Raw genomic sequence first — 17,672 nt, 5'->3', positions numbered from 1 at the left:
GCAGAGCTACTGAGGAAACTATCAGCAAGTACCACGTGCTCCTCCAATCTAAAGTACTAACCCACTCTTTTTATTATTGTTGTTGTTTGTATGTTTGTGCACATGCCACAGCACACATGTAGAAGTCAGAGGACAACTTTCAGGAGTCAGTTCTGTCCCTCTGCCACGAGATTCGGGTATCAAAATCAGGTCATCAGGCTTGCATGGCAAGCACTTGTCCCTGTTGTCCCAATCTTTATGAAAACACAGAGGGTCTCAGGATATCCTGCTGCTGTTAGCCTTTAGCGTTCAGGAGAATTGATTTTTTCAGTGCTAGGGACCCAACTCAAAGCCTCGTGCATGGTGGGGAAGTGCTCTAACACTCGAGCTCACCCTGAGCTATGTCTGCAATCCTTTACATGTTACAGCTGAAAAGCATGGGGGGCCAGGTGCTGTGATTCACATCATTATCCCAACACTTGGGAGGCTGAAGCAGGAAGATTATGGCGCATTTGAATGAATACAGCTTGAGCTACATAAATTGAAGGCCAGCCTGTCTTTAAAAAAAAAAAAAGTTACTGTAGAGAATACAAGAAAAAAACACTGAATTTACTAAATGAATATATGTGAACATGTGAAGGTGGGCAGGGGACAGCCGTGTTGATTACAGATGCATACTGGAATATGTAACTGGTAGCCAGAGACTCAAGTCACTCCTCAGCTCTGCCAATCTTGAAAACACACATACGTGGGCTAAAAAGATGGCTCAGAGGTTAAGAGCACTGGCTCCTCTTCAAGAGGTCCTGAGTTCAATTCCCAGCAACTACATGGTGGCTCACAACCATCTGTAATGAGATCTGGTGTCCTCTTCTGGCCTGCAGGCATACATGCAAGCAGAACAGTTTACATAATTGGTGTTTTTTTTTTTTTTTTTTTTTTTTTTGGTTTTTCGAGACAGGGTTTCTCTGTGTAGCTTTGCGCCTTTCCTGGATCTCACTCTGTAGACCAGGCTGGCCTCGAACTCACAGAGATCCGCCTGGCTCGGCCTCCCGAGTGCTGGGATTAAAGGCGTGCGCCACCACCGCCCGGCCATAATTGGTGTTTTTGAGACAGGGTTTCTCTGTGTAGTTTTGGTACCTGTCCTGGATCTCACTCTGTAGACCAGGCTGGCCTAGAACTCACAGAGATCCGCCTGCCTCTGCCTACAAGTGCTGCGATCAAAGGCGTGTGCCACCACCTCCCAGCCTAAATAAATCATTTTAAAAAAAAAATGAAAATATACATACATAACGTGGAGCTCAAAGTAGACCTCACTGGCCTCGGAATACTCCAGTTTAGCTACAGCATTACTCCCCTACCATATCAGCCACTCACAGTACTCTCAACACTTACCAATATGCTTCCAGAGCTCCCAGCCGTTCTAGGCTCTAAGCTCTAAGCTCCTTCGTCCCTAATGTTCACTCCTCCATGAAGCCATCACTACACTTGCTTTTCAGAATGTTCCCCTAAATGTGGCCTGTCACTCCCTCCTGGTCTTTACACACTGCCCTTCACTGCAGCTCCCCATGTAGACCTTGACAGCCACAGCTACCCTGCATCCTCTTGTGTATTTGTTCTGTTGCTTCTGGGGATGGAAGACAGGGCTGTGCACACATCAGCAAGTGTTTCACAACTGAACTATAATCCACAGCTCCTGGTTCCTTCATTCCTTCCTCTCTTGGTTTGTTTTTTGTTTTTGTTTTGTTTCCCTCTCTTGGTTTTTTTGAAATAGAGTTTCTGTGTAGCCCTGGCTGTCTTGTACTTCGATCTGTAAAACAGAACCTAAGAAATGCCCCTGCCTCTGACTCCCAAGTGCTGGGATTAAAGGCGTGTACCACCACTGCCCTGCACTTAGGCACTATTTTATCTAAACATCTTTGTGCCCCCATCACTCTCATCAACTCTGATATGTTGATTCAATCACTTTTGCATGTATATATGACCTAGTCAAATTTCTTCATATCTGGCTTTTTAATTTCATTCAATTTTTTTTATGAATTCTATATCCCTGTATTTATCAGTCTCTACTACATTAAACTGAACCATATTTCCTCAAACCTGCTCCTAGATTTCCTGTTTCCCTAAGTGATGCTATCTTCCACCCGTTTTCAAAAAGAGGGAACTCAGAAGTTATTTTTGCCTCCTCTTTCTAAATCCAATCAGCCACAAAATCCTATCCAGTCTACCAGGTGTGTGTGTGTGTGTGTGTGTGTGTGTGTGTGTGTGTGTGTGTGTTCCTCATATACTCCATCTGTGCTGTCAAAATATATGTGGGCTGCCACACTGTTACCTGGGTTTTTTCAGCTACTTTCCCATATCCTAACCTTTGGTCTTGGATTCCTCCAATTCATTCCCCACATAGCAACCAAAATGATCCTACTAAAGGCCACAGGCCACTTTCCCACTTAAAAATGTCTTACTAGGCCGGGCGGTGGTGGCGCACGCCTTTAATCCCAGCACTCGGGAGGCCGAGGCAGGCGGATCTCTGTGAGTTCGAGGCCAGCCTGGTCTACAGAGCGAGATCCAGGAAAGGCGCAAAGCTACACAGAGAAACCCTGTCTCGAAAAACCAAAAAAAAAAAAAAAAAAAAATGTCTTACTGTATTCCTGTTGCTGTGAAAATAAAGTGCAAGCACTTTAGCATGGCCTCCAAAGCTTCCAGGTCAGCCCCCTTCCTCCCGGCTGGCACACTGTCACTGTTCTCCAGTTCTCAAATGTACAGCCTTTCCTAGACTGAGCCTTTAAACTTGCTTCCTGTCCCTAGGATTCTTCCCTTCCTTTTGGGCTAGTCTCTGTTAACCCTCTGAAGCATCATTCTTCGGAAAGGTCTTCCGGTGACTTCCATCACTAGGTTTCAGCTTATGCTCTAGTTTCCCATCATGCGTTTTTCTTTTTCTTTCTTTCTTTCCTTTTTCATCATGCGTTTTTCTTTCTTTTTTTTTTAAAGATTTATTTATTTATTGTATATATAGTGCTCTGTTTACAAATATACCTGCAGGCCAGAAGAGGGTGTCATATCTCATTACAGATGGTTGTGAGCCACCATGTGGTTGCTGGGAATTGAACTCAGGACCTCTGGAAGAACAGCCAGTGCTCTTAACCGCTGAGCCATCTCTCCAGCCCTCTTTCTTTCTTTTTTTTTGGGTGTGGGGAGGGGGACTGTTGAGGATTGATGTGAAGGCTCTTCTGCATAGCTTCAAGTTCAGGCTGTTTTGTTCCCACAGGTATGGTTCTGCTGTGTTGACCAGGCTGGTATCCAACTCCTGGGTCAAAGAGAGCCTACTACCACAGCATCCAGAGTAGTTGGAATTATACGTTACTAATTTTGGGGGTTACTTGTAGTGGCCTTGAAAATCACTATGTCACTAAGGATGATCTTTTTGTTTGTTTGTTTGTTTATTGAGACAGGGCTTCTCTGTGTAGCCCTGGCTATCCTGGAACTCAATTTGTAGACCAGGTTGGCCTCGAATTCAAGAGATCTGCCTGCCTTGGCCTTCTGGGTTTAAAGGCATGTGCCACTTCTTCCTAGCTTAAGGATGATCTTGAACTCCTGATCCTCCTGCCTCCACTTCCCAGATGTTATTACAAATGTAAGCCACTGTGCCCAGCTTTGCAGTACAATTTAATAAGAAATCCTGCCAGCGGTGGTGGCACACACTTTTAGTCCCAGCATTCAGGAGGCAGAGGCAGGCAGATCTCTACAGAGCCAGTTCCAGGACAGGCAGAGATACAACAGAAAAACCCTGTCTCAAACAAAACAAAACAAAAAGAAATCCTGAGTTTGTTGCATGCTGAAATAGTAGCCTCTTGAAAGTTTGAAGTAGGGCTAGAGAGATGTATCATCAGGTAAGAGCCCTTGTTGATCTTATAGAGGACCCAGGTTGGATTCCCAGCACCCACATAGGGGCTCACAACCACCTTAACTTCAGTTCCAAGGGGTCTGATGCACTCCTGACCTCCCTAGGCACACATGTGGTACATATGCATACATGTAGGCAAAACACTAATATTCATTAAAAAAAAAAAAAGCAAAAATATCTTTTTATTTTGTCTTGGTTTTTTTTGAGACAGGGTCTCACTATATAGCTTTTGCTAGCTTGAAATTCACTATATCAGGTTGGAGTAAACTAAAGTAAATCACCCCCATCCCCTACACACAGGGTTTCTCTATGTAGCTATGGCTGTCCTGGAGCTATGTAGACCAGGTTAGCTTCAAACTCAGAGATCCACCTGCCTTTGCCTCCCTAGTGCTGGGATTAAATGCATGTACCACCACACCCGTCTAAGAAAGTAAACCTTACAAAACGAAACAAAACAAAACATGTTTTTAGTAACAGAGAAGAGAGTCCACACCAACATGGTGATTCATAATTCTTTAGTAAATGAAGTTTAGGTTCAATATCTCTCATTATCTTAAATATCACATTTTTCTAGTGAGTAACCCCAAACCAACTACAAACAGCAGACTACAGCAAAGTCATCTCTGTAAGCTGTGTACACAGAAAACTGCCCCTTGTTTATAACAACACAAACTCCTGAGACAAGGTGAGGGAGCTGGTCCCATGGGTGCTTCACAGAAGAGACCTTGCAATATCCCTTGTGAAATCAGTGTGTGCTCTGTAACTCTATGAGAACATACAAAACATGACAAAATTTTGTTAAAACTTAGTCAACTGATGTGGAAAGAAGTATTGCAAAGGGAGTACAGCTCAGGGCAGAGGCTTGGCATGAATGTGAGTTCAACCTGCAAAAAAAGAGCTTCTCTACTTTTGTTGCCCTTGCTTTGGGGTTTTGGAGACAGGGTTTCATGCAGTCAAGGCTGGCCTCAAACTCACTATGTAGCAGAGGATGACCCAAGCTCAGGAATTGCATGCAAGAATCCCACACTCAGTTACTTGGGGGTTCTTGTTTCTTTTGAGACAAGAGATAGTTAAGACTGGACTTGAATTTTCAATCCTCCTGGTTCAGCCTACAGAAAGCTGCGTTTCTAGACAGGTGCTAATGGGCGGCTGCTCTGTAGTTATTTTCAAGAAAAAAAAAAAAAAAAACTCTTGAAAGGTGCTTGCGCTGCAGGCCTGGTTACCTGAGTTACATCTCTAGACCTCATTCATATAAAAGTAAAGGAGACCCAATTCCATAAAGTCCCCTACCTCCATCCACATGCACACCGTCGTGGTACATGCACCCTCCTAACATCATGCACACAGAATAAATTTAAAAATTTCAAAGTGAGCATGAAGCCAGGCATAGTGGGAAAGTCTGTAAACCAGCACTTGGGGAGCAGAAGGGTCAGGGGTTCAAGGTCTCCCTCAGTTACATAAGAAGGTTGAGACTTTATGAAACCTTTGTCCCAAAGAAAGGAGGAGTGGTGCCTGGTGGGATGGGTGCTGGTGAGACGGCTCAGCAGGTCAAAGCGCTTGTGGTCAAACACGGAAACCTGAGTTTCATCTTCAGGGTACACATGGTGGAAGGACAGAATCAAATCCTGGGTTGTCCTCTGACCTCCACAAGGACTTGGTGGTACACAGATCCTGCCACACACATATAGACTTTTTTTTTTTTTTTGAGACGGGGCTCACTATGTAGCTCTGGCTGTGGAACTTACTCAGTAGACCAGGCTGGCCTCAAATGCAAAGACTTGCCTGCCTCTGCCTCCCAAGTGCTGGGATTAAAGGCATCAACCACCACCACCTGGCTTTTATTTTTTTGCGAGGGTCTCATTATATAGTCCTGGCTGTCCTCGAACTCACAGAAATCCACCTGCCTCTGCCTCCCTAACAATGCCAGGCTGTTGTGTTATGTTTTTTGACACTGGGGCTCACTGTATCCCATGTTAGCTTTGAACTCACTATGTAGCCCAGGCTGGCCTTGAGCTTTTGGCAATCCTGTCTCAGATGCTCAGGTGCTTGAATCATAGGTGAGGTCATACCAGGTTTTTGTGCTTTTCTTTACTTCCTTGCCATCTCACCTTGTAGCCCTGGTTTGTCTGGAACTCGCTAGGTAGCCCAGAGATACACAGAGAAACCCTGTCTAGAAAGAAAAAAAGAAAAGAAGGAAAAGAAAAAAAAATGAACATATCCGCCTGCTCTGCCTCCTGGTGCTGGGATTAAAGGTGTACACCTTCACTGCTGGACGGAAAAAAAACAAACGAAACTCAAAACAAAACAAAAATCTCCCAAGATGCAACTTTATTATTTAAGAAAAAACTTAAATTAAATCCACCCCTTTGTTATGAACTTAATAGTTGAGCCAGAGTGACCTCAGGTATAACGAACCCAAGGATTACAGAGAACCACTTTGCAGGAAGTATCCAGAGGAAATGAAGTTCTATATAAATCAGATTGGAGACTTCTATGTAGGTGTTTGGAGGAATCAATGGATATGATTTTTAAAGTCATCTCTCAAGAGTTTAAGGAACCAAAAAACAGGGCCCAAACTAACCCAAAGACACGCAGGGGGACGCAGCTAATCAATGGACTTGATCAAGTACAGATGAAAAACAAGTTATTATTAAGTCTGAAAAATTAACAGCAGGCCCAAGCCCTCGTGAAAACGTTCCCTAATACTAGCTAAGGCAATGGGAAGTCTCCAGACATGGAGGAAACCCCCACTTCCTGGTTCTCTTTGACACTGTGACAAGTCTCGCTTTGAGTTTCCCTGCTCCTTGGACAGCCAAGCCTTCCTTCCTCCGATTCCTAGGTCAAGACCCTCGGGTAAGATTCTGCCCTCATTCCTCTTACCTCTCAATTAAAGGACACCTGGCCAATTCCTCTGTCATTTCTGAAAACAAGGGGTTCCCTATCCCCGTAATTATCTTCTCACCACCCCTCATAACCATAGGCTTTCCCCATCTCCCGGAGCAGAGGACCACCCTGCTCTGCACCTTAGCCAGCGGAGGTACTCATCCATTCTGCGGCCCTCGGGTGGAACCCCTCTCCTTCCCACTGCTCGTCTTTGGGAAGGGCGCTCCTTCCTCCCCCTGGTCCTCGAAAGGACCTGCCTCCCTCCCTCTCCGCAGGTCCGGCGGCCGAGGCCTCTTCCCTCGCTCGGGCCCCGGCTGGCCCCTCACTCCCCACACTCAGCACACACCCCCCCCCCGCCCCAGCACGCCGTCCCCCCCTTCCCCTGGGCGCGACCCAGGCCTGATCCAGCGGCTCCGCCGAAGGCCCGAGCTCCCAGACCCCCGCCTTTGGGGGGGGGGTACCCCGGCTCCCCCGGCCCCTCCGCGGGGACTTCCGGGCTCCTCGGTCCGGGGGCGCCGAGCCTTCCCCCCACCCCACCCCACCCCACCCCACCCCCGCCCGGCACGCGGCTCGAGGGGCCGGGAGCCCAGGCCCTGCCGGCCACGCTGGGGGCGGCCCGGCTGCTCGGGCGGACCCAGCGGCAGCGTCCCCCCACCCCCCCCGCGGCGCCGCGACGTCCGCTCGCTCCCCGGCGGCGGCGGCGGCACGCACAGGGCGTGGGGAGGCGCCCGCGGAGGCAGCAGCCCCCCGCCCCCTGCGCGCCCGCCCGCCCGCCCTCGCCGGCCGCCGCGCGGCCCCCGCGCCCGCCCCCCCCCCTCCGCCCCCAGCCCTCGCCGCGCCCGCGCCGCGCGCCCACCCCTCCCCCTCCTCACCGTCTCCGTCGGGCGGGCGGGCGGCGAGCGGCCAGGGCGGGCGGGCGACGGAGCATGCGCACAAGCCGCCACGGCTACCGCCGCCACCGCCGCCGCCGAGCCGGGCTCCTACACTTCCGGCCGCCGCGGCAGCTGTGCTGGCGCCTTAAAGGGGACGCGTCCCTATTGTGGGCCGCCGGGAGGGTGCACCACCTCAGCCAAGCGATTGGGGCGGTTCGTGAGCTTAGGCCTTCGGCTGTTGGAAGGCAGTGTTGGAGGGATCGCGGGAGACCCCTGGGACTGAATAAGGCCTAGATGCAGAGGTCACCTCGTCTTGACTCTTGTGGAAGGCTAGGGTTTTTCTCTCCCCAAATCCTGTTTATTGACAATTACAGTTTATCGGGGTTTCAGGTTACCAATGTGAAATCAAAATAGGTGGCTGAGCATAGATCAGTAACCCCGTCCTGCGTTTGAACCATGGCTCTTGGCCCAGGCTTTCCTGCTTGTGCGGGTTCTGGGTTCAAGTTTGGACCTACTTGGAACATGTACAACTGTAGAATGACTTGACAACTCTAAGCCTGTATTTTTCTCAAAAGGTATATATCGCACGTGTTCAATGAAATGATACTTGAAAAGTACTTAGGAAAGTTCTTGAGGCCAGTAGTATTAACTGACAAGCATTTAGACAATGTGGTCAGGCCTTGGGGAAGATGCTTTGGGTTTATAATCCTCACAACAACCCTACTCTTTACCTTTCATTCTCGTCTTAAATATTAAATATAAGCATTTGGGCATGGTGGTGCATGCCTTTGATCCCAGAACTCTGAGGCCGAAGTAAGAAGAGTTCCTGGCCAGTCTAGTCTACATAGTGAGTTCTAAGCCAGCCAACGCTACCTAGAGGGACCCTGGCTCAAAAAAGCAAGCAAAAAGAACAGATGAAACAGATCTGTGGTAGAATACATGCGGAACCTGGATTCCTTCTACAGTATGGGGGGGGGGAGTGTCAGGCTGTAAGTTTTTTTTTGAAGAGCGAGAATTGAATTGTTTCTCCATCTTGCTTCTTATACATTGTATCTGTCTTCTTTCCTTTAAGAAAAAACGTGGGGGGTGGAGGGCTGGTGGAGATGGCTCATCCGGTACAGGCTGCTGAAGACCTGAGTTCCATCACTCCAACCCACAGTGATGGAAGGAGATGCAGCAGACACACTCTAAATAAATATAACTTTTAAAACGATATGTAAGTATGTGTGATGGCTATTCTTGGTTGTCAACTTGACTGTAACTGGAATGGGTTATATTCCAGAATTGGAGGGCACACTTGTGATCCGGATGTTGAGGCAGGAAGACTCATTTTTTTTTGTTTTGTTTTGTTTTGTTTTTTGAGACAGGGTTTCTCTGTGTAGCCCTGGCTGCCGTGGAGCTCACTCTGTAGACCATGCTGGCCTCGAACTCACAGAGATCCTCCTGCCTCTGCCTCCTGAGTGCCAAGTGCTGAGGTCAAAGTCATGCTTGGTGGCACAGGACTTTAATCCCAACACTCGGGAGGCAGACTCAGTTGTATCTCTGTGAGTTCGAGGCCAGCCTGGTCTACAAAGTGAGATCCAGGACAGGCACCAAAGCTACAGAGAAACCCTGTCTTGAAAAACAAAAAAAGAGCCGGGCGGTGGTGGCGCACGCCTTTAATCCCAGCACTCGGGAGGCAGAGGCAGGCAGATCTCTGTGAGTTCGAGGCCAGCCTGGACTACCAAGTGAGTTCCAGGAAAGGCGCAAAACTACACAGAGAAACCCTGTCTCGAAAAAAAAAAAAAAAAAAAAAAAGAAAGAAAGAAAGAAAAAAAAAGGCATGTGTCACCACCACTCGGCTAAACATACCCTTTTGATCAGGATCTTGAGGCAGGATGACACAGGCTTTTAATCCAGATCCTGAGCTGGGAAGATACATTTTAAATCTGGGCCACACCTGCTGGACAACGGAAGAAGGAAGGGTTCATTCATTCTCCTGCTTGCCCTGGCCTTGTCAGCACATCCATTCCATCACTGGCATTGGAGCCTGCTTCTTCAGGATCCCAGCACATACAGAAGACCAGCTGAGACACCCAACCTCGTGGGATGGAGAAACTACTAGATTCTTGGACTTCCCATTCACAGCTAGCCATTGTTGGACTGCAGCCTGGAAGTCATTCCAATATTCCAATAAATTCTCTCTCTCTCTCTCCCTTCCCCTCTCCCTCTCTCTCTGTCACACACACACACACACACACACACACACACACACACACAGATTTATTCCATAAGTTCTGTGACTCTAGAGAACCTGACTAATACAGTATATGAGGGGGTTTTAACAGGGTTTTTATTTGAGAGCAAGCAGGAAAGGCTAGGAATCACTGGGGGCTGGAGAGATGGCTCAGCAATTCAGGGTATATATTGTACGTGCAAAGGACTCATGTGGGCTGGCTCATGATCACCTGTAACTCTATCTCTAGGGGATCCAACCCCTATTGTGGTCTCTAGTGACACTGCATTCACATGAACAAATAGATACAGTTAAAAATAAATAAAAATTTGACCTCCCCCTCCCCCAAGGACAGGAATTAAACAGTAGAACTGGGTTGGGGGGAGGAGGGAGGAGACTACCAGAATTCCAGGTTTGGTGTTAGCTGCTCTGGATCAAGGTCAAGTCACACCTCCCTTAACTCTGCTGTCTTCACCTATAAAACGGTTGTCCCACTGTGCTCAAGTCTGTCACCGGGGCCCAATAAGAAGATTCAGTACGCCAGGCGGTGGCGCACGCCTATAATCCCAGCACTTGGGAGGCAGAGCCAGGCGGATCTCTGTGAGTTCGAGGCCAGTGTGGTCTACAGAGCTAGTCCAGGACAGGCTCCAAAGCTACAGAGAAACCCTGTCTCAGCAGAAAACCAAAAAAAAAAAAAAAAAAGATTCAGTACTATGTTAAGTCTGTGTTTGGGAGACCAGCACTTTGTAGTAGAAGGTGACCTTGAATACCTGTTCCTCCTTTCCTCTGCCTCAGTGTTTCGAATACAACCCAACACCACCAAGCCCAGTTTCTGAGGTATGGGGATAGAACCCAGGGCTTTGGAAATGCTAGTCAAGCTTTTACCAACTGAGCTTCATCACCAGCCCCAAGTCTTTTACTTGTTTATTTTTAAGATTTATTTAGTGTGTAGGGTATTTGAGTTGTCCTACAGATGAGACCACCAAAGTCAAAATGGATGGGGTCACCCAGAAAAGAATGAACATCCAGAAATAGGGTGGGAACCAGGAACCCAAACTTAGAGAGCACTGAACCTGAAGGAACCCTCAGTCAGCCAGAGTGGTTGGAAAGATTGGGTCCCTGGGCAGAGGGAGAAAGGAATGCCACAGAGCAGACCGGAAGTTCCTAGGAGGAGAAGATGCCAACAATATCAGAACTGCAGAGAACTCTGGAAGGGAAAGGAAGAGCCATCAGTTCAGCATGTGAGAGCTGATCCTGCTGGGGCAGCTTCCTTTCTGAGGCTGGGAAGGAGGCTAGATGGCATAATTGGAGCGTGGACAGAAAACACTGAGTAGAGACAACCTGAACTGGATTTATATGTATTTTGCTGGAAGGAAAGGAACAATAAAACAAGGCAATAAGATGACTGTTTAGGTTTTAAGAGGAAAATGGTGTGAAAGCCCCTCCCCCACCAACACGTACTCATTCTTCCTGTAACTAAATGTTCACTGTGGAAAACTGCAAAGCACATAAAGGATGGAAAAACACAGAAGTAATTTCTATTTATAACTGATGTGTTTCCTTCCAACATTTTTCTGTTAATTTTCCTCGTTTACCTTCATGATTTATTATAAATATATAATTCTGAAGTATACTTCTTTTTAGTCCACTAAATGCTGTTTCTTAAGCATTGAAGAGGTGTTAGTATAGTTTAGTTTTGAATTTTTTTTTGTTTTTTTTGCCATGCTGGGATCAAACCCAGTGCCTGGTGCATGCTAAGAAAGTGCTTCACCATTGGTCTATACTCCCAGCCTTCTTGTCTCTTTACAATATGAAAGATGCTTGGACCCAGCCTGGTAGCCCAGACTGCAATCTCTGCTACTGGGGAGGTTGAGGCAATAAAGATCACAAGTTCAAGGTTGGCCTGAGTTGCACAGTGAGTTCAAGGCTAGTCTGGGTAACTTAGAAAACCCAGTTTGAAAATAGAAAGTAGAAACCAGGTGGTGGTGGCACAGGCCTTTAATCCCAGCACTCAGGAAGCAGAGGCAGGCGGGTCTCTGAGTTTGAGGCCAGCCTGGTCTACAGAGTGAGTTCCAGGACAGCTAAGGCTACATCGAAGAACCCTGTCTCAAACCCCCCCCCAAAAAAAGATAAGAATAAGAAAGAAAAAAGCAGGAAGAGGCCCCCCGTAGGAACCCCCACCAAACACACAACACAAAGGAATAAAGATACTCGACGCCCAATCTGGTTCTGTTCTACCTGCCAGCATTTTTGGGTTCTGCTAGCTGATTTTGTTTAGGAGATGATTCTGTTTATTGAGTGAAAAAGGCAATTGAACAATGAAACAGCCAAATTTTCTGAAGGAGTAACCATCAAGGTTGAGAGACATTTCCCCGTGAGATAGTAAAGATCTCCCAGGCCCCATTAAGGAGATTAGGGGGATAAACTGGACATAGGCCCTCCATGGCTGCAAGCCAGTTTGTCAACAGTGAGGACATTAGGGTTTCTGCTCAGGCTTGCTTCCAGCTTGCTAGATTCCAGGCCCTGCCCTAAAAACTGGATCTACCCAAACTCAAGTGCTCTGTTACTGCTTTTGGGGTAAGAAGCGAGGCAACTTCTTCAAGTTCCCAGTTGTGAGATCTGAAGATGAGTAGGTGATCTACAGAGCCCCCACTACTGTCCCTGGATGCATGGGGAAATACCTGGGGAGACTATGCACACACATCCCAGGGCACTCCAGATGACCCCAGGCAGTATTTTTGGAGGGGGAAATGATGTTATGCCCAGATTGTGACCCCAAAGATTCCACCACAGACCTTAGGTACAGAATGCAATAGCATGGTTTATTTCTGTTTGTTTACAAGCCGCGGGCAGGGAAGCTCGATCCAAAGCACTCACTGGTAGTAACTGTGAGGCCAGGAGGAACTTGCTTTTTCTTTGTGTGGCTAGCTTTTTAAAGGCAAAATCCACAAGCCCTTCAGGGGGGTTGGGGGAGTTTTGCACGGGTGCAACTCGGATTGGTTTATTTTTATCTCTGTTCTCTTTTAATTGGGTGAGGGTATGTAACCTTTGAATTTACTGGTTGGTGGTTACAATTTATTACTTTGGGGGCAGTCCAGCACAAGTCCCAGGCTTTGTCCTTGAGCCACCATGGGGGCTGGCTGGCCAAGCACGTACTGCACATAACTCTAAGTTGGTGAGGTGCCCCAGACAGTAAACATCTGGCTGAACTTTGAGCAGTCAGAGTGCGTGCAGAAAGGGAGCTACTGCAAGGACTACGTCTTTTGTTCATGGCCCTCCCAGAAACTGCTTGCTCAAGTCTCAGGAAACCGAAATTGAGGCCTGATCTCTGAGAGAAGACTGAGCAGCCTGTTATGGCATCTGCTTGGTCCTTTCAATGAGACATGAATATTTTACATGTATTTAGTGTATTTATCTGATTTTTATTTTGACATAAGCTCTCCTCCAGCCCCTATAAATACATTTTGTTTATACATTTAATATATATTCCCAACATCTGGGTAGGCTGAGGCAAGAAGTGTTATGACTTTGAGACTAGCCTGTGCTACACAGTGAGTTCTAATCCAGCTCATGATATCAGAACTGTCTCAAAAAGCAAGTAAAAAAAAAAAAAAACCAAAAAACAAAAACAAATTAAAAAACACCTCTCTTCTCTGTACCCCTACTTGGTCTTGACCTCTTCACATAGCTCCCTAACAGTCAGAGAGCCCCCTGGTGGTCTTCTCACTTCCTGCCCTGCCCTGCCGCAGGAAGTGAGAAGTATTCAGCCTTCTAATGTGCCCCCATGGCCTTAGAACCAAACTTGGGCTTCTCATCAGGCTACCTGACCTTGATTTGTTTTCTTTCTGTCCCTCTGGGGCCTTACACTGGCTTCCCTCCCCCCACTTTCCACTGAACCCCACCTCAGCCCCACATTGGCCCTCTCATTCCAACACAGGAATTCCACAGCCTTCGAAAGTATGCAGTTTTCCCATGCCTGGGACACTCGTCCAGCTCAGCAGCCTCCTTCCAGGCTGAGGCCTTTCTGGTCCTCACTGTCCTCATGGACGCTCCCTTCCACATCTGTTTACCCAGACCTGACGGGGCTCCCTCCTGCCTGCACAGGTCCCCCTCCACAATACACACCCTCAAAAGACTCTCTGTGAGGGCAACAACAGCTTATGTTAGTCACAGAGGACACCCTGGTACACAGAACTCTCAAAAATAATTGGTTGCTTAAGGACTACTGCATTTTTGTTCCTACCTCCCCACCCCCCACAGCTTGTCCCTCCCTTCCACGCTCTCAGAAACCAGAAACTAGTAACAGATGGGGCGTGAATCAGAAAAGGAGGCAGAATCAGAAAGGGAGAAAGCTCTGCAGTTGATGAAAAAAAGAAAAAACGAATTGGAGACTAATGTAGATGGAGACAGGTGAGTCACTGCCTCACCCACCCACCCCACCCCTGCCCCATCTGCACCCCACTGTCAGGACCAAAGGAAAAGGCTGACTTCTGGCTTAGGAGTCAGGGTAAGAGTCAAAGCCTGCTGGAGCTGTGCTCATGAGACTCTGCAACTACAGTATCCTTACATATAGAAGGGAGATGGAGGTCGGAGTGGTAGCCCACACCTGCAATTCCAGCATCCAGGAGGCAGAAGCAGGAGGATCTCTGTGAGTTTGAGGCCAGCCTGGTCTACATAGTAAGTTCCAGGACAGTAGAGAGACCCTGCCTCAAAAAAAAGGGGAGGCAGTGGGGGGATGGAAGAAGCACCTCAGACATAGGTGTATGTGTTGGGGCAGGGGTTGTAAAGAGAAAATGAGGCACTGCACACGTGCAAAAAGGTCTTAGAACATCTCAAGAATGTCGTGAGCACTCTAGAAATGCCAATGGGAACTGGGTGTGTTAGCACAAATCTTTAACCCCAGCAGATCTCTGTGAGTTCTAGGCCAGTCTGTTTACATAATGAGCCTTTGTCTCAAAAAACAAAAACACCCCCAACAAAAAAGAAATTCCAGCTGGCACCACTATTCCACAGGCACTTGCCACCTACCTACCTACCCACCTAAGTGCTCAGTGCCCAGGAAGTGCTGCCTCAGCTACCCATGGGGCCTGGATGAAGACCAGAGTTTCTTCCATAGCGGGTATTAAGTGAGTCGGAGCCACACATGCAGCTTTGGCCGCTGGAGTATGAGCTTCTTGAGCCCGGGACCACCTTCCGGCCCAGTGCAGGAACATCAAAGCCCATAGGAAGTCCAAATTCTTTTTCTTTGCCATTTGCTTTTCTCTTTTCTTTCTCTCTCTGCCTCTCAGTTTAATCCCAGCACTTGGGAAACAGAGACAGGCAGATCTCTGTGAGTTCGAGGCGAACCTGGTCTATACAGTGAGTTCAGGACAGACAGAGAGCTACATAGTGAGAGCCTGTACCAAACAAAACAAAACAAAACAAAAAGAAAAATACCCCCATACATATAGGTGTGTGTGTATGTGTGTGTGTGTGTGTGTGTGTGTGTGTGTGTGTGTGTGTGTGTGTGTGTGTATGTGAATAGCTATTTCAAAGATTTTCGTTTTGTTTTTTTTGAGACAGGGTTTTCCAGGGCTGTCCTGGAACTGTCTTTTTAGACCAGGCAGGCCTCGAACTCTTAGAGATCTGCCTGCCTCTGCCTCCCAAGCACTGGGATTAAAGATGTGTGCTACTACCACCTGGCTTATTTCAAAGATTTTTTTTTTAAAGATTCATTTCTCTTTAAATTGCTCTATCTGCATGTATGCATGCACATCAGAAGAGAGCATCCGATCTCACTACAGATGGTTGTGAGCCACCATGTGGGTACTGGGAATTGAACTCAGGACCTCTGGAAGAGCAGCTAGTGCAAATCTTAACCTCTGAGCCATCTCTCCAGCCCCTATTTTTAAATTATATTTATTTATTGATTTATGGGATGAGAGGAACACCATGACTGACCTCTGAAGGTCAGAAAACAGCCGGTAGAGGTTCCTTCCACCACATGGATTCATGAGGAGCAAAATCCTCATGAACCCACACACGGCATACACACATACACAGAAATAAAAAAATCTAAGCACTCAAGGAGCAGAAGCAGGCGGATCTGTGAGTTTAAGGTCAGGCCTGATCTACAAAGAGAAAAAAAGGCCAGTCATAAGTACTACATAGTGTGATCCTGTCTCAAAAATAAAGAAAGAAATAATTTAAAAAAGGCATAGGGACCAGCCTGGTCTACAAAGTGAGTTCTAGGACAACAGAGCTGTTATAGAGAAATGCTGTCTCAAAAACAAACAAAACAAAAAAGGGATATGACATATGTACACATCAAAATATATATCTATACACATTAGGATTTTTGTTTTTGTTTTCTTGTTTTTCGAGACAGGGTTTCTCTGTGTAGCTTTGGAGCCAGTCCTGGATCTCACTCTGTAGACCAGGCTGGCCTCAAACTCACAGATATCCGCCTGGCTCTGCCTCTTCAGGGCTGAGATTAAAGGCATGAGCAACCACTGCCCGGCCACATTAGGATATTTTAAATATAAATACACATATGTATATGAAATATATATCAAAGAACGAAATTTTACAGTCAAGTGTCATGTGATTCCCTTACTCTTACAGGAAGGCATTTTGAAGTTGGACATTTCTTTTGCGTGCATAATACAGTGTAACCCTTCATTTTCTAACCTGTGTAGAGCCATACACACTCCTCTTAAGAATCAGTTGGGGGCTCATTGGATAAGAGCATTGGCTGTTCTTCCTAAGGACCCAGGTTCAATTCCCAGCACCTACATGGCAGCTCATACCTTTCTATCCTCTTTGTATTTAGGCAAAACACTCACACATATAAACCAAAAATAATTTAAAAGAGAATGAAAAGAAATAGCAAATCAAGGCTGAAGAGGCGGCTCAGAGGGGAAGAGCACTTGTTTGCTCTTCTGTAAGACTCCAGTTCCATTCCCGGCACCCATATGACAGAACACAATGAAATATAAACTCCAGTTCTAGAGGATCCGATGTCCTTTTTTGGCTCCTTGGGCACTATAAAGCATGTAAGTAAGTTCAGGTGTCCATGAGGGCAAGATACTTGTGCACATCAAATACATTTTAATTACAAATCAAGACTTGAGCCAGGTGTGGCATAGATTTGTAACTCACACGCCCGGAAAGCTGACAAAGTGGTCTTCACAAATCCGATAAAAGTCATGGCCCATATTAGTTTCTAGTGAGAGCGGGGCAACATGTCAGAAAAACCACATACAACCTCTTGAACGTTTTGATGGAAAAGGCCGACTTCCCCGAGAAAACCGTGTGGCTACAAACAGGAAGGCGGCAACTTCACGCTGGTAAACACTAGAGCTGTATAAAGAAAAACTAAAGAAAACCTGTTTTTTTTTTTTCAACAAAAAACGCAGGCGCCGGGACCAACGATCACCAGCTGCCCAACTGCCAAAAAATTATGCTTCCGAAATCTCTTGATGTCGATTCCGCACGCAGAGCAATCGAGTTGCCCTACGTGTGCCACTCACGACAGAAGCCCTTTTTGCCTGAGCGATCCCAGGAGCAGGGTGGCACTGTCGGTCCACCCATCTTAGAGTAAAGGCGAAAATGAAGTCCAGCCGACTTCCAATTCTATATTGCTGAGGCTTGCGACAAAATCTCTGGACTCTTCTGAGGCAGAGGGACGTCTTCACAAGAGAACTATTGTTTTTAGATTTTTGAATCGAAGTAAAGGAAAGGTCGTGAGTCATTATGCAAATGAGAGCAGTGCTTGTCGGGATGGCGCTGGCTGGCGCGGTGGGAAAGGTAGGCGGCGCTGCCGCCAACAGCTGCTTCCAGCTCA

General features: G+C 47.1%; 1 protein-coding gene and 1 non-coding gene across 9 annotated transcripts in view; both read right to left on the bottom strand.

The window, feature by feature from the left end:
- Gmeb1 (glucocorticoid modulatory element binding protein 1) overlaps positions 1-8,592 on the bottom strand; it is a 47,593-nt gene extending 39,001 nt beyond the window's left edge. For 2 of the 8 annotated variants that reach the window (XM_052716008.1, XM_052716009.1), the window contains exon 1: positions 7,633-8,592. The gene's annotated coding sequence lies outside the window, so the exon portion shown is untranslated. Of the gene's footprint in view, positions 1-3,009; positions 7,074-7,632 lie in introns of those variants that run through there. The other 6 variants (XM_052716003.1, XM_052716004.1, XM_052716005.1 and 3 more) reach the window with 3 other exon arrangements.
- Positions 8,593-17,240: 8,648 nt separating this feature from the next.
- LOC128098081 (U11 spliceosomal RNA) lies at positions 17,241-17,374 on the bottom strand. Its single transcript, XR_008214113.1, has one exon. It is a non-coding gene; the product is annotated as a U11 spliceosomal RNA (small nuclear RNA).
- Positions 17,375-17,672: the final 298 nt, after the last annotated feature.

The sequence above is a fragment of the Peromyscus californicus genome, unplaced genomic scaffold (genome assembly GCF_007827085.1).
Source record: "Peromyscus californicus insignis strain IS unplaced genomic scaffold, ASM782708v3 Scaffold_5__1_contigs__length_169319896, whole genome shotgun sequence".
NCBI classification, from domain to species: domain Eukaryota; kingdom Metazoa; phylum Chordata; class Mammalia; order Rodentia; family Cricetidae; genus Peromyscus; species Peromyscus californicus.
Note: the sequence above shows the minus strand (reverse complement) of the source record. Positions and strands in the feature narration are given on the sequence as shown.